Source organism: Miscanthus floridulus, chromosome 12, assembly GCF_019320115.1.
Source record: "Miscanthus floridulus cultivar M001 chromosome 12, ASM1932011v1, whole genome shotgun sequence".
Lineage (NCBI taxonomy): Eukaryota > Viridiplantae > Streptophyta > Magnoliopsida > Poales > Poaceae > Miscanthus > Miscanthus floridulus.
In genome coordinates, this window is record NC_089591.1 from 7,258,156 (window position 1) to 7,271,509 (window position 13,354).

Sequence of the window (13,354 nt, forward strand, 5' to 3'; positions counted from 1 at the left end):
CCAAATCAAATTGTGGGTTGAGAGAAATTCAAAAGGAGATCAATCCAACCACTTGAGCACTTGTGCATATTGTCTATTTCATGATTTGCATTTGTTACTCTTGGACTCTTCAGTCCTAGACGGTTAGGCGTCGCCGGAGAGCACCCGAGAGATTGTGGTGTGCCTCGAAAAGTTTGTAATGGTCGATTCCACTGCCTCAGAATCAACTAGTGGAAGGAGGAAAAGGAGATGGAAAAGACTTTGGCTAGAGTGACTTCATGGTACCCTATAGGGCTAACCTTCGCTGGGTCGCTCGTAGCCCCCTCAATGGAGAGTAGGACTCAAATGAGTCCGAACTTCGGTAAACAAATATCGTGTCTCAATTCACATTTCATTTGATATTTGTGTTGCTCTAGCTCTTGTGCAGGTTCCCTATGTATATTGTCATCTCTAGTAGGTACCTGTAGTTTGGCTTGAAGATAGAAATCGAAAGGAGCAAGTTTGGGGCTGCTCTGCAGAAATTGTGTATACCGGACATGTCTGGTATTTGCTACCTCTACCTAAAAATATTTATTCTCTGGTCTAACTTTGTGTTGCAGGGTTGTAACTTCTAGATATATTCTTTATACCTTGTTTACTCTATGGCTAACTTGTGAGGGGTGGTATTACTCTTAATTTGGAGTTTCCATTTTGGAAACTCCCTTTACTAATCATTTCCACATTTAAAGGTGTTAATTTTTAGAAATGCCTATTCACCCCCCTCTAGGCGGCATCCTAGGTCATTTCAATTACCAAAACCACACAGGGACCTTTCACACACTGCCCTCACCGATCTCCTCCCTCAAGCAGCCAGCAGCCAAGATGGTAAGCCTATTGGAACCCCCTCATCCTCCTCTCCCTCTCCATGCTCTTGGATTTAGGAGTGGTGGCTAGAATCACCGGATGATGAAGCTCCAATAGTTGTCCATGGTGGATGAGCCTTGACGACCATGCCTCTGCCTCCCTCTCTCTCTTATTTTATTTTCTTTCCCACCAGCAAGTCATGACCAGCCACATATCTCTCCATCTCTCTAGGCCCATACACACGTACACACCACTATAAATGGGCAACGGGCTAGCCCAGCCCAGCCTGGCATGGGCCCATGCCAGGCATGGCCTGAAGGGGGTCGGGCTGGCACAACACGTCGTGCCAAGCCAGGCATCGTGCCTGACCGATGACCTAGGCATGGCCTGCTAGGCCATTTTTCAGGTCGGGCCAGACCGAGAAGCACGGCCAAATCCAACTTGCCCGGGCTGGCCCAAGGCCCATGAAGGAGTGGCCGCTGCACCAGTGTAGTGACGGAGTTGGAGAGGGAGCCGAGGTCATAGTGGCGGCTACACGAGGGCATGGAGGAGGAGGCGAATCTGCTTGGGATGAGGGATGGGGAGGCCAAATCTATGAAAGACAGAGGAGGCTGCTGCCGCCGCCATAGCCCTCGATGCTGCTACCGTCGTAGCCATGTAGGAAGGCATGGAGGAGGCAGCTGAGGTCTCGTGGTCCAACTCTAGGTGCAGCATCGCGTGAGGGAGGAGGAGGTGGCTGCTTGTGTTGTGGGAGGCGAGAAGGAGGTGCGTCGGCACCGGCGGTGCAGAAGCCATGGCGTGTAGTCGAGTTCGTGACTCGTGACTCGGAGTCAGAGGCAGAGTGCCAAGTACGGCCACTGGGGATAGGGGTGGGTCGGTGGGCTAAATGGTTGGGATAGGGGTGGGTCAGTGGGCTAAATGGTTGGGATAGGGTTAGGAACATGGAGGGTGCGAGGTGGGCTATTAGCAGGGCGTAGCCACCGGGCCAACATCAGGCCTGTTTTTTATTTCTAGGCCAGGCCATGCCGCCCGATGTGCCTGAACAGTGGCCCAGGCATGGCCTGGTGTTTTGGCCCGGCCAGCACGGGTACAGAGTAGACCGGGCTAGGCCGTGCTTGGGCCGGGCCAAAATAACAGGCCTCGTGCCAGGCCATCGAGCCACGGGCTGCATGCCATATATACACACCACCAAAAGCCAAACATTGTCGATCCATCACTCTCACATGATCTCGTGATTAGCACCTAAGCTTCCTGCATTAATGCCTTTCCATTTTTTAAAATTATTTAATAAGCCAATTTTGTAACCTCTATCTCAACCGGGTGCGAACTCCAATTCCTTTGATTCTTCTTCCTAAATTCCTATAAATTCAAGCTCTATCCATCCATACTCCTTTCTTAATTTTAGGAGCTCTTTTTGTATTATTTTATGATTGTCTTTGTTTGTGTGCTGCGCTACTCGTCATAGATGGTGGTCTAATCACGAAGGAGCCCGAAGGACAGTACCGCGAGCAGGAGTTTGGAGACCCATACCATGAGCCAGAGGCTAGTGACCGTGAGTGCGACGCCAAGTTTCCCAAAGGAGTTGAAGAAGGCAAGTCCAACCAATTCCCTTTGATCAGGTTGATCCCATTTTCAAACACAACCCGTAGAAGCCTTTTTACAAACTATTGCATGGAATTTATTTTAGCGACATAGCTAAAACCTAGTTGGATAGCCACCCTTGAACTATTATGACTTGATGATTTTCTTGTTCAAACCTAAGGATTATTGTTATGTCACGATGAGTTATCATTAACTAGTATGCTTAGGACTTGATACTTATCATGGATACCCACATTACTATGTTTTCTTAAATACAATGATTTGCAAAGCAAAACGGTGTGAGTTGTGTGGGATTGTGAAAGGGTTAATAAACAAGTTAGAGATGGTGATTACCCTAGAGATGGGGTGGATCGGGTCCCTATGTGGGATGCCTTGGAGTTATGGCTTGTACCTTTTGTGGTTAAGCATGAAGATATCCGCCTTGTCTCGATTAAGGACTAAGTTGATGTTTTATCTTGCCTAACTCATTCTATAGTGCAACCACTCAACCTTGTGTGTAGCAAGGCTTAGTCTAAATCCCCCTAGTTGGTATGGCAATCACCTGGAGGCAGGTGTGCTATGGGACACTAAGAGATCCATGTAAAATTTGAAGAACTATATATAATGAGCTTTATGAAATACTGAAAGTGAGAACCTTCCACTTAGTGTTCCTATGGTGAGCACCAGTATTTAGCTATAGAGGGTAATGGCTCTGATGGATTTGTGCTTGCACAACAGTGTTAAATTACGGTATCCTACTTGTGGGAAAGTGTACAACCTCTGTAGAGTGTAAAAACTATCTAGATAGCCATGTCTGTAGTCTCGGACGAGTTATGGTTTGGTTACAACAACTAGTTGGGTTGGGATGAGTGAAAACATGAGTGTGTGTGATTTTGGGAAATGAATGTTTTGTGGGAACAAAGGGTTCAACAACACCTAAAACTTAACAAACCCTTTTTATTCAGGAATACTCTTACACATGTGGAAAATGTATGTCTTTTGCAAAAATGGTTTACAAAACTGAAACCTTGCATGTGTCAAAAATATAGCTTTATGCAAATAAAACCCAATCTTATCCTTGATCTATCCATATGTATGTATTCATATCCTACTCCATATGGTAGCTTTGGATTTGTTGAGTACTTTGTACTCATCCTTGCTTTGTTGTATAGAGGAAGACTAAGACTTCATCCCCGAAGTGGCTTACGAGTAAGGTGGTGTCTGCACCCAACTAAGCATGTGGCTTAGGATCGCCAGATGGATAGCTCACTCTATTGTAGATGGACCATTTGGCCCATCTCTGTGTTGTGGTTACTCTTTATTTTAGCGTGGCTTAGACGCCTGCTTCCCTTCGAACTACTATTGTGAGACTATCTGATGTAATAAATGTGTGTACTAGCCTCCTAGGACTAATATTTGTGTCACATTTGAGTTCTCGGATAACCGAGAGCACTTCATTTTGTGTCTTCAAGCAGACCATGGCCCGGCCCAGGTCCATCCGAGTAGTCGACCCCATAGGGAACCCATAGGATACTAGTCCATCACTTCCCAGTTGTCTTTCTAGAAAAGAATTGAGGTACCATCCCCCAATTGACATGTAGTGATGTATCCATAAAGATCCTTGAGACTAAAGATATCTTTCCACCAGAATGAGCCAATTTTACAGGGATCCTATGGTTATAGTACTTGTACCAAATCTATTGAACCCATGGGACATCTGTTTTAGAGTAGAACTTGTGCAATTGTTTCAATAGTAAGGCAACATTTTGCAAACACAGGTTCTTGATACCTAGTCCACCTTTCTATTTTGGCCTCTATGCTAAGGGCCACGTTGGATGTTGGCACTGACGTGGCAGGTTTTGGACCTTTGGTACGCATCGGCAGTAGATCAAGGACCCAGATAATCGCTTTTTTAGTTTGAGGACTCATATGGGAATGTCCCGAAAGTTTAAGGACCTAACGTGCATTTTACTCTATATTTAAGGCCCATTATATCTATGTCCATGCTAGGAGTAAATGTATTTATCCCCTATAGTGAATAAAAAAGAAATTTGACCAACTTAAATAGATAAAAATTAATTGTATGAAGTGTACAACAATTGTAAAGTTGGAAGAGGTGGGAGGTGCACGTGGGTGCCAAGCCGAGCCATGCTCACACATGCATATCCAGGTGTGGAAGATTGGTGAGGTGCAAGCTTAGGGCATGCTATGAAGCTTTTAGATCTTGTGCTAAGAAAGTAATTCATTGCAGGAGGAGGTGCTAATAAGATTTTAGAAATTAGATCGGACCATGTTGAGGTTCCGGTGAAAAACTCCACCACATGGACTCTTGTTGGATGAATGAAGATTGAGCATGCAGGTTGATACCTTGGTAGGGGCACACTCACCTGCTTATGGTTCTGGCCAAACTCATATTTCATGGTCTAGTTTTTATTTTGGGCCAATCTGGTGTAGTGGGAAATGGGCTCAGAAGGCTAGTGGTCCAGTTTGGTTTGGAGTAATACATAAAGTGGATTGGTTTAGGTTTAGTTAGGTTTAGCAAGTTTTGACAATGGCCTCGTCTTTCTCCCGAAGCGCCACCACCCTGAGACTTGACATCATGTCATCGTCCCCTGCTTGACGTGCTGCTCTATGGCTAGAAGCTACATCGTGTATGGTTGGCCATGGCTCTAGTCCTCTGTGTCATGCCCGTCGTGGCATTGACATTGGCGACACCGATGTTGGATGAGGACGGTGTGGACAATGACGACGACATCATTGTGAAGGGCGAGAAACTAGAGGGCACGATTGGGAGCTTGTGTGGGAAGGGGCACAGGAGGTATGGTGGCAACGAAGCCATGGCATCCGTGTAGCACCTGGTTTTAAGGACAAAACCAAATATGCACCATATGTGAGCCCATGAAATCAAATATCACATATAGCTACAAATAAGGGTAATATCAAAAGACAATGCTCAATATATGACGTACTTAGTATAAATGATATAACCTTAGATAGCAACAGTGGCAAGACAACTCCGATCTTTTGGTGAAGACTCCAACTCTACAGGTACAACTGACTAGTTGATCACAAGCCTAATTCCTCCAAACTCTAGCAATCTGGTACCCATCCGGGATTTTTCCAAAGATTTAAAAAGTAAAGCAAGCGTAAGTACATGTCGTACTCAGCAAACATAACATGGGGTTCATGTGGCTCAAAAGGTTGACACTGGTTTACTGCGATTAGCTTTTAGTGAGTCACAATTTTAAGCAACTGAGTAGCATCCAATTTATCATAAGCCCGTATAAACACATGATCAGGTAAACATGAGTAATGAATAGCATAAACAATTAATCATTAATGATCATCTATTACGTAAGAGTTCTAAGGCCACTCATGACCATGAGCATGGCTGTTATAATAGTTTTACACTTTGCAGAGGTTGTACACTTTCACCATGAGCCGTGATTTACCCTTTTGCCCAAGGTGATCAGCCTCTTAACCCACTACCAAGGAAGGTCAACAAGGTTCAGTATGAAACCTTTCAAAGGTTCGTCTAACAAGTTAGGGCCGCTAGGATTCCAATTGGCAAACAGATGTAGATCTCCCCTTCTAAATGGCAGACTCCGCGTAGGCTATACACATAAGGACATAGGCAGCACTATACCCAATTCGTCAAGCCCCTCTTGTGCCATAAAGGTAACCACTAACAAGCTAGAAAAGGTCCTCATACTTGACTAAAGCCAAAGCCATGTGGCACTCATGGTTGTACTGTAAGTCTCGGTTGACCACTTACAGATAAGTCCTTAAGGAGAGGAATCTAGATCACCATAATAATAGCCCAATGCTCTAGCCCTCTTGAGCCATATTGCTAAAAACATCTTTCAGTGTTTATTGCATATACCATTAGTCAAGTTACAAGATCATGGTTTTAGTTGAGCACTAGCATCATACTACCCAATGCAATACCCCATATGTGACAAGGAATCCAATATATCAAATAGCTTGGAAAATTTACTACGGTTGCTAAGGTAGACACATGCATATGATTAAATTATTAAAGTGAATAGTACAACAAGGAAGATCACATGCTATAATTGCCTTAAAACTCAGATCCTTCAAGTCCAAACCTTCAATGAATTGCTTCTGGATTCACCATGTATAGCTCACCGACTGGACAAGATCATAACGCACCTCACAAGCATCCATGCAATCATATACGAAGCAAACAATAGAACTAAATTAGAATAGTATACCAAACATATGAAATAATGAGTGAAAAGGTTTTAAAGATGTTCTACACGTTGCTACGAACAAACAGGTGCAAAAAAGTACACTAATCGGAGCTACGATGAAAAAGAAACATCTACCGAACAATTTACTATAAGCTTCACTTATTTTAACTATATAAAAGCATGGATAAGATATTTCAGAGAAATATCTAAATTAAATTAAGCCAAATTATATTTGATTTAGAAAACCAAGATACAACTAATCTTGTTTTATTTAGAAAAGATAGAAGTGGAAAACCTAAGTTGCTTTTAATTGGAAAACTAATTGCATATAGATTGATTCCAATTAACATTTTATTTGAAAGCACAAAATAACCTAAACAACTGTTACTATCATGTAGATTATGTTGTTACAAATCTAACATGACTTGAATAGATCAAAACGGAGTTAAAACGTAGAAGATATGATGAAAACATTATTGGTGGCAGTTTTGTAAATAACCCAAACTAGATTACGTTTTAAAAACATGAAAATGTATTTTCCAGAGAGTGCTTTGGACTACGGGTTGGAATAAGAAGAAGTGTAGGGACTCTTTAGCAAAATTGCCAGCGAAGGGGTATCTTCTAACCTAGGTCGTTGATCTGGATTTAGACGGCGGCTGACGCTTGGGTTGTTTCCTACCGGCCGAAACAGAAACGCCGGCGGCAGCGACCATTGCCGGTGGTGAGCAACTCACCTATGGGCCATGGTTTGATGTGGGAGGTGCTCGAGGAGATAGAGAGGGAGAGGACGAACGTGGCTAGGGGTCAGGGATGGCTGAGATGGTAGTAGGGTGGCGCAGGGCTCACCTGAGCGGCTCGGGAGCGACGGCGATGCTACGACAAGCTCGTGCAGGCGCAAAGGAGCGAGAGGGGAAGCATACAAGATACCGATGGCTTTCTTAACTTCACGCATAGCTTGGGAATGTGGTCGTGGTGGTAGAAGAATAGCGGTGATGGATATCAATGCGGTGGTGGCGCTTCTAGGTTTTTGGCGGCGCGGCGAGCTCAATCGAGGGTGGCTGAGCATGCTATGGTTGCGGGTAGGGGTACGGCACGGCTCAGTGCTACCTTTTATGAGGCCAAGCTGCATAGGGCACATGCCAACGATGCAGGATGAAGGTGGACTCATCGGATGGAGTCCGAACAAAGCACGGTAGGAGGTAGTGGAAGGTGGTTGATGCATAGGGCCGGGCTATCAGCCAGAGAAAGGGAGAGAAGGGATGATGGGCCTCAGCGGGGATGTGGGCCGCATGAGCTGAGGGCGGAGCTAGGCCACTGCGTTGGCCTAGGCCTATAGAGAGGAGAGCTAGAGCGAGCCACAAAAGAGGGGAAAGAAAGGAGAGTTTTTTTTCTTCTTTTCTGAATTTTCAAAGCCATTTTCAAAAGAAGTTTTAAATCAATTTGAATTTGGATGAAAACCATATAGTACAAAAGAATAAATGTACCAGCATGTATGCACAACAATGTTGTTATATCCTATGATAAATTTTAATTTAATGAAAAATATTATTTTCCTATGTTTCATGAGCACAAAAATACAGAATTAAATCATTTTAGCTATATTTCAAAAGAAGCAAATTTTAGGGTGTTACAGTCCGCGATAGAGCACACAGACGGTGGGGGGGAGATGGGGTCAAAGTAGGGGCAAAGCGACACGGCAGGGGCCCTATTGACGGTGCAAATGACATGAAAATACATAGTCAAAATACCATCAATAGCCTCGGTTTCAAAGGAAGAAAGACATGTCATGAAATTTTTTTATCAATAACAAGTTCCACTTGTGCCTTGAGGTGTTTTCATGCAGGAGATGACAAATGGGGGCAAATGAGCCCGTGAAACCCACATATGGGGGTCGCCTGACCCCCCTGTGGGTCCACTAAGCCCTGACAAGGTGGCAGGATCCAAGAGAAGAACGCCAAAGTCCTTCCCCACCCTTGGATCAAATTTGTGTTTGCTCTCAATGGCTCAAAATCAAGTCACACTGATTCATGGACCCACAACGAAGCAACCAACATGACAAAAGTGGCCAAACACACACTATGACAGTGGACCAACCTTCTAGAAGGAAGAGAGAGGTCCCACCTATCATAGGGGGGTCAGGGGCCAACCAACGTCCATCTTGTACCCACCACCTTATGCATACCTCCATGCACTCCAATGATCTCAACCCTTGATATGATGGTAGTTTGATCCAATGGTGCTTGATGGAGGTCACTCGAATCATTGACATGGTGCTGACTCCACCTCCACCTATGAATAGAGGGTCACATCCCCCTCTCCATTCATGGTGCACTCAAGCTACAAGTGAAGATTAGTATAGCTCCATGACGGCCCACGACGGGGAGGCCCACGTGCATCGGTACATTTGCTAAAACATCCTCGAACCACTAGTGATTCACCCCGAGGTTTGTAGTACTATTCCCACAGTCAGCGTTTAAGCAAACTAACCCTCCGAACAAACTATCTTCACCATGGCTAAGTCCTCGGGCACCCACGCACGCACTGCCACGGCGGCGACGGCACTGGGCGGTCACGCCGGCTAGCCTAGCCCCTCCCCGCCCCCAATAGCGAGCCAATGCTCACCTAGATACAAACACAAAGCAGTGGGAAGTGAAGCGGTGAATGGAGATGCGGTCCTGATCGACATGAACATGGGTGGGTGCGTCTTTAAGAAATCCTAATAAGAGCAGGGTCCATCAAGACCACGAGCACCACCCCCATTCCCACCATTGTCTCTGTGGCCTCCACGAGCGAAGCCACCGATAGCCTATGCCAGCAGCTCCATGGCACGGGCTGACTCACGACGAGCAGCTAAAATCTCAGCCATCATCTCCGCATGAGTCATTGGAGGTGGCGGTGGTGGTGGAGGATGAGCCAGAAGTGGAGCCACATGGCTCTCCCTATTGTCGTTCCCATTGCCCTGGCCACTTTCACCTTGGCCTTCACCAAGACCGTGGCCTGCTCCGGTACTGGTGCTCCCACGATCGGACCTCAAGTTCATCTAAAAACACATAGGAACCAACCATTTAGAACAACCCTCTAGATCAGGAATAAGAGATAAGAGAAACGATAAGACATTTATTGAAGCATTCCTTTAGTTATCCTATCAATTTACTAATCCAAATTATACGTGTAGGGGGAATTTAGTTTTAAGTAAGATTCCCCTATCATGATGCATGCATCGGCCTATACGTTCACTCAAGCCAGAATATAGCGGCATTCACAAAATTTTTGGCACATCGCACGCTCACTTTCCGCTTTGCTAACGATTCTTACGCTGCATAAGTCAGTGTACCTACAGAAAACTGATTAGATAAAACCAATACTGCTATCCTAGATAGACCATATTGGTAGGGCTTATACTTATTTAGATAATTTTATCGCATCCTACTTTTCATAAAACTTTTGTTGGTCAAATTTTAGGTTTTGAAAAAGAGTGATGAAACTTGTAGGCTCAACCTGGCTCTGATATCAACTATGGCAGAACCGCCCGAAATAACATACTTACAGAGGCGCTCGTCTTCTACTAGACACTAGGCACCCCGAGAGCGAGCTACATCAGGCGGATTCCATCGAGCACACCCTAAGTAGAGCCCAAATAATCCACATTTTCCCGCAGGATCCAATAATGAGAACGAGTTTACATTGCCTAGTTTATTTCATACATGCAGAGTTCTCAGAAATATATTATTACAGTACCAATTTTAGAGTGCGAAAAGTTAACAACGGAATGAAGAGAAACATCTATCAATAATATACAAGGATCCATCTGTGCCCATCAGAAGAATCCTTCACACAACGGCTACTCCTCAAGCAGTACCTGCAATAGGGATAAATAAACCCTGAGTACACAATGTACTCGCAAGACTTATCCGACTAGTGGGAATAATGTCCCGACTCTAAGGGATATGATAAGCTTTATGGTTTGCTGGGTTCCCTTTTTTGCGGAAAGCAATACTAATAGTGAATCCTTATTTATGTTATTATTAGCAGTCATGATTAATTCATTATCTAGCCATTCTATGTAAGCACCTATTCTAATTTCAAGCAAGAGTTGAGCAAACAGTTCCATTTCATCACATTTCATCTTTCCATTCTTACTATGGTGCTAGACTGTAGACAAGCCGTACCGGATCGCCCGACGATTTATGAATCAATGTGCCTAACTGGGTACCCCGAAACACATGCCCCGCTTGTACCCTAGGCACAAGCAGGACCAACCCATCACTCTCCTGTCACGGGGTCTAGGTCCCTGTCCAAACTTGGACTCCAAGCCCTCGCTCCTAAGTCCCGGACTTAGTGCGGTGCTTAGACCTCCACCATCCCGGCCTCCAATCAGTTAGTCTAGAAAGAGTCGAAACCCACGACAAGAGAGCAACAAGTCTTCCTTGCCCCCATACCCAAGTATATGCTTGGGATAATAAGTCTGTGACTTGCCTAGAACCCAATGCAATGGCCGGTCCTTAACCGACACAGACAAGAAAAAAGTGTAACCAAGCTATGCCCTCTTGGCCGTAGGACACAACCTCTTACACCCACCAATACCCATACCATATCCCTACCCGGTCTCCATTTTTCCTTTCCACCATTTTATCATGAGTGATCATAATAATCCCTATTATGAGTAACGGCAGGTTACTCACGCTACCGAAATCCTAAGCATAGCAGCTACTCGACCTATACTAGTAGGACTCATAGGTAAGTTTATCTATGCATGTAACTCCATACAATGCTTGTAACATAAATGCACATCATATATATATTCAGTGATCATTTAAAAATAAGAGTTATGCACTGGGGCTTGCCTTGGGCAGGCTGGGTGTCAACAAAGTCAGCAATTGATGGCTCTGGGGCTCCCTCCTGTACGAGAATCTCCTCATCGTACTCCTCAATGATCTCCTCGTACTCCTGGTCGTCCGTAGGCACGAACTCTACCAACTCGTTATCTACATGCATGAAATAATGATGCAACACTTAGTAATACAGCAACAACAACTCTTAAAATAAAATACAGCTATCAAGCTACTAAGCTAGCTCTACCAACTAAGATGCTAAGTTACCTATTATTACCACTAACAGGTATGAAACATTGCATGCATTATCTTAGCAACTAAAGGCATTCCTATTCTTAATATCAATTTACTCTATATGTGATAAAACAAGGAGAACTAGCTACTCTATTTATCAACCTACTCTAGGGCTACAAAAATTACAGTGGGTATCTAATAAGGTTATGAGTCTACTATAAAATTTTTAGAGCTAGCACTTCTACCAATTTGCTACAAAAATTCCTACAAATATTAGGCTAAATAATGCTAAGTGTTCTTAAATGAATTAATGATTCTATCATTATCATAGATAACTATAAAATAACTACACCAACAGGTAGATAACATTTTTGTGAAGTTAACTAATTTTGTTTCACTATTTTTGGAAACCTACAGAATTTACTATAATTTTCCAAAGATTAGCTCAAAACTAAATTGAATAAACATTTACTAATCCCTAGAAAAAGGAAAACTGAAATCCATCCACGTGGCCCACGAGCGAGCGATGCGGCCCACGCACGCACGCACGCACGATCCATCGACGTAGACCACGTGGACGTGGCCCAACCGCGCGATGATAGCCCGCGATGGGGAGGCCCGCACACACCAGTACAATTGCTAAAACATCCTTGAACTATCGGTGATTTACCCCGAGGTCTATAGTACTATTCCCACAATTAGTGTTTAAAGAAACTAACCCTCGAAACAAACTGTCTTCACCACGGCTAAGTCCTTGGGCACCCACGCATGAACCGGCATGGCGACGATGGCACTGGGCGGTCACGTCGGCCAACCTAGCCCCTCCCTGCCCCCAATAGTGAACCGATGCACACCTAGATACGAACACGAAGCGATGGGCGGTGAACGGAGATGCGGTCCCGAGCTCTCTCCACAGCGGTGGACTCCTCCCTATGGTGGCGGCCATGTTCCTATGAGCCAAGGCCCAAATGATGTGAACGAACTCAAGAATGGGCATTAGAAACTCACATAGAACCTACCCGACATGGTGACTTGACCAGGGACGGACCGGGTGAGTCCGGCTAATCACACACGGCAAGCCTCGTGGTGGACAGCGGTGATGCGACCGTGTCAGCGGCGCTAGGAAGGCAGTGGTGGTGAAAATGGGGTGTGCACAAGATGGAGGGGAACAGGGTGAAGACATAGTGCCAAGTAATTGAATGGAGGTAGACGGTGCAAGGCGAATTGGACGGGCGCTGTCGTTCGGTCTTAAGATGGCCGATGGTGGGGAATCTCCAAATTGAAGCTTGACATAGTGTGGCTGTAGCAGTGGGTGAGCTTAGCACGTAGCTAGGTTCCCAATTGCGCTTCCAGCGTGCACAATTGCTCGGATTGGACCGACGCTGCGAGCTGGCCTTGGCGTGGCTCGGTGATGCCAGCGCGACGCCATTAAAGGCGGAGGTGACTAGGCGCAGAGTGGTGCACGCCACTCAAAAGAAATGGAAAAGGGCACATAGGGAAGGTTACACGTGCGCGTATGAGTTAGCATGGCTCGTGCGGCCGCAGCGCCTTAATTGGCAAGCCAACAGCGACGCCAGCGGCAGCGTGCATCGTGACGGAGAGGAGGGCCCGCTGCCAGCCAGGGCTATCGGCCACCGCAGCCAGCTGAGCCTAGCCAAGCACGCGTGCTCG